Here is a 4,057-nt window from a genome sequence, read left to right as displayed (position 1 = left end):
AAGAACAATGTCATTTAGCGAGATACAGCGTTCTGTACTGCAATAAGTTGGTGAAAAACTGTGAGGTTATGCAAATATCGTAATTGTGAACAAAACAGTGTAATAGAGCGTTTTTAGATACAAGTGCGAATGTTAGGTTAGGTTAAGATATGAACCGTCGTAAAACCGCATTAAAGAATGTCAATTAGTGAGATGCAGTGTTTTTCACCATTAAAAAGTGGGGAACTGCGATATCTAATGTGAAAGCGCTTGCAACCGTCGTTATGTTAGGTTAGGTTAGGTTAGGTTAGGTTTGGTTAGGTTAGGTTAGGTTAGGTTAGATTAGGTTAGGTTGGGTTGAGTTGGGTTAGGTTAGGTTAGGTTAGGTTGGGTTAGGTTAGGTTAGGTTAGGTTACGTTAGGTTAGGTTAGGTTAGGTTACGTTAGGTTAGGTTAGGTTAGGTAAGGATAATTTGGTTAGGTTAGGTAAGGTTAGGTTAGGTTAGGTTAGGTTGGGTTGGGTGTTGTTGGGTTGGGTTGGGTTGGGTTAGGTTGGGTTAGGTTGGGTTAGGTTACGTTAGGTTAGGTTAGGTTACGTTAGGTTATGTTAGGTTAGGTTAGGTTACGTTAGGTTAGGTTAGGTCAGGTTAGGTTAGGTTACGTTAGAATAGGTTAGGTTAGGTTAGGTTACGTTAGGTTAGGTTAAGTTAGGTTAGGTTAGGTTTGGTTAGGTTAGGTTAGGTTAGCTTTGGTTAGGTTAGGTTGGGTTGGGTTGGGTTAGGTTGGGTTAGGTTAGGTTAGGTTAGGTTAGGTTGGGTTAGGTTAGTTTAGGTTAGGTTAGGTTAGGTTAGGTTGGGTTGGGTTGGTTAGGTTAGGTTAAGTTAGGTTAGGTAAGGTTAGGTTAGGTTAGGTTAGGTTACGTTAGGTTAAGGTATGAACCGTCGTAAAACCGCATTAAACAATGTCACTTAGTGAGATGCAGTGTTTTTCACCATTACAAGTCGGGAACTGCGATATCTAATGTGCAAGCGCTTGCAAACGTCGTTAGGTTAGGTTAGGTTAGGTTAGGTTAGGTTAGGTTAGGTTTGGTTAGGTTAGGTTAGGTTAGGGATGTTAGGTAAGGTTTGGTTAGGTTAGGTTAGGTTGGGTTAGGTAAGGTTAGGTTAGGTTAAGATATGAACCGCGCTAAAACCGCATTAAACAATATCACTTAGTGAGATGCTGTGTTTTTCACCATTACAAGTCGGGAACTGCGATATCTAATGTGAAAGCGCATGAAACCGTCGTAATCTTGTAGAAAACAATGTAAAGTAGCGAATAAAACGTTTTCTAACGATAGAAGTGCGAAGGTTCGGTTAGTTTGAGCTAGGTAGCGTCGCGAAGCCACCAAAAACGATGTCATCTAACGAGATAGTGTTGTTTTATTGCGAGTACGAAACTGCGATAGGTGAAATATTGGGAAAGCACACAAAATGGCATGAACTAGCCAGATACTGCGTCTTGTGCCGTTACAAGTGCGAAACTGCTTTATTGTGATATTCTCGTTAAAGCGCATGCAAGTATCGTGAAACCTTAAAGAACGATGTCATTTAGCGAGATACAGCGCTCTGTACTTTAATAAGTTTGTGAGAAACTGTGAGGTCAAGCAAATATCGTAATTGTGAACGAAACTGTGTAATTGAGCGTATTTAGATACAAGTGCGAATGTTAGGTTAGGTTGAGATATCAACCGTCGTAAAACCGCATTAAACAATGTCACTTAGTGAGATGTAGTGTTTTTCAACATTACAAGTCGGGAACTACGATATCTAATGTGAAAGCGCATGAAACCGTCAAAATCTTGTAGAAAACATTGTAAAGTTGCGAGTAAAACGTTTTCTAACGATAGAAGTGCGAAGGTTAGCTTGAGTTATGTTAGTTTAAGCTATGTAGCGTCGTGAGACCACCAAAAAGGACGTCATCTAACGAGATAGTGTTGTTTTATTGCATGTACGAAACTGCAATAGGTGAAATGTTGTGAAAGTACACAAAACGGCTTGAACAAGCCAGATACTGCGTGTTGTACCGTTACAAGTGCGAAACTGCTATAATGTGATATTCTCGTTAAAGCGCATGCAAGCATCGTGAAACCTTAAAGAACGATGTCATTTAGCGAGATACAGCGTTCTGTACTGCAATAAGTTGGTGAAAAACTGTGAGGTTATGCAAATATCGTAATTGTGAACGAAACAGTGTAATAGAGCGTTTTTCAATACAAGTACGAATGTTAGGTTAGGTTAAGATATGAACCGTCGTAAAACCGCATTAAACAATGTCACTTAGTGAGATGCAGTGTTTTTCACCATTACAAGTCGGGAACTGCGATATCTAATGTGAAAGCGCTTGCAAACGTCGTTAGGTTAGGTTAGGTTAGGTTAGGTTAGGTTACGTTAGGTTAGGTTTGGTTAGGTTAGGTTAGGTTAGGTTAGGTTAGGTTATGTTAGGTTAGGTTGGGTTAGGTTAGGTTAGGTTACGTTAGGTTAAGGTATGAACCGTCGTAAAACCGCATTAAACAATGTCACTTAGTGAGATGCAGTGTTTTTCACCTTTACAAGTTGGGAACTGCGATATCTAATGTGAAAGCGCTTGAAACCGCCGTAATGTTGTAGAAAGCAATGTAAAGTAGCGAGTAAAACGTTTTCTAACGATAGAAGTGCGAAGGTTAGCTTGAGTTATGTTAGTTTAAGCTATGTAGCGTCGTGAGACCACCAAAAAGAACGTCATCTAACGAGATAGTGTTGTTTTATTGCGAGTACGAAACTGCGATAGGTAAAATGTTGTGAAAGCACACAAAACGGCATGAACAAGCCAAATACTGCGTGTTGTACCGTTACAAGTGCGAAACTGCTATGTTGTGACATTCTCGGTAAAGCGCATGCAAGTATCGTGAAACCTAAAAGAACGATGTCATTTAGCGAGATACAGCGTTCTGTACTGTAATAAGTTGGTGAGAAACTGTGAGGTCAAGCAAATATCGTAATTGTGAACGAAACAGTGTAATAGAGCGTTTTACAATACAAGTACGAATGTTAGGTTAGGTTAAGATACGAACCGTCGTAAAACCGCATTAAACAATGTCACTTAGTGAGAGGCAGTGTTTTTCACCATTACAAGTCGGGAACTGCGATAGCTAATGTGAAAGCGCTTGCAAACGTCGTTAGGTTAGGTTAGGTTAGGTTAGGTTACGTTAGGTTAGGTTTGGTTAGGTTAGGTTAGGTTAGGTTAGGTTATGTTAGGTTAGGTTGGGTTAGGTTAGGTTAGGTTACGTTAGGTTAAGGTATGAACCGTCGTAAAACCGCATTAAACAAAGTCACTTAGTGAGATGCAGTGTTTTTCACCTTTACAAGTTGGGAACTGCGATATCTAATGTGAAAGCGCATGAAACCGTCGTAATCTTGTAGAAAACATTGTAAAGTAGCGAATAAAACGTTTTCTAACGATAGAAGTGCGAAGGTTCGGTTAGTTTGAGCTAGGTAGCGTCGCGAAGCCACCAAAAACGATGTCATCTAACGAGATAGTGTTGTTTTATTGCGAGTACGAAACTGCGATAGGTGAAATATTGGGAAAGCACACAAAATGGCATGAACTAGCCAGATACTGCGTCTTGTGCCGTTACAAGTGCGAAACTGCTTTATTGTGATATTCTCGTTAAAGCGCATGCAAGTATCGTGAAACCTTAAAGAACGATGTCATTTAGCGAGATACAGCGCTCTGTACTTTAATAAGTTTGTGAGAAACTGTGAGGTCAAGCAAATATCGTAATTGTGAACGAAACAGTGTCATTGAGCGTATTTAGATACAAGTGCGAATGTTAGGTTAGGTTGAGATATCAACCGTCGTAAAACCGCATTAAACAATGTCACTTAGTGAGATGTAGTGTTTTTCAACATTACAAGTCGGGAACTACGATATCTAATGTGAAAGCGCATGAAACCGTCAAAATCTTGTAGAAAACATTGTAAAGTTGCGAGTAAAACGTTTTCTAACGATAGAAGTGCGAAGGTTAGCTTGAGTTATGTTAGTTTAAGCTATGTAGCGTC

The sequence above is a fragment of the Rhipicephalus microplus genome, unplaced genomic scaffold (assembly GCF_043290135.1).
Source record: "Rhipicephalus microplus isolate Deutch F79 unplaced genomic scaffold, USDA_Rmic scaffold_46, whole genome shotgun sequence".
Lineage (NCBI taxonomy): Eukaryota > Metazoa > Arthropoda > Arachnida > Ixodida > Ixodidae > Rhipicephalus > Rhipicephalus microplus.
The sequence above is the reverse complement of the archived record's forward strand: the minus strand, read 5'-3'. Positions refer to the sequence as shown.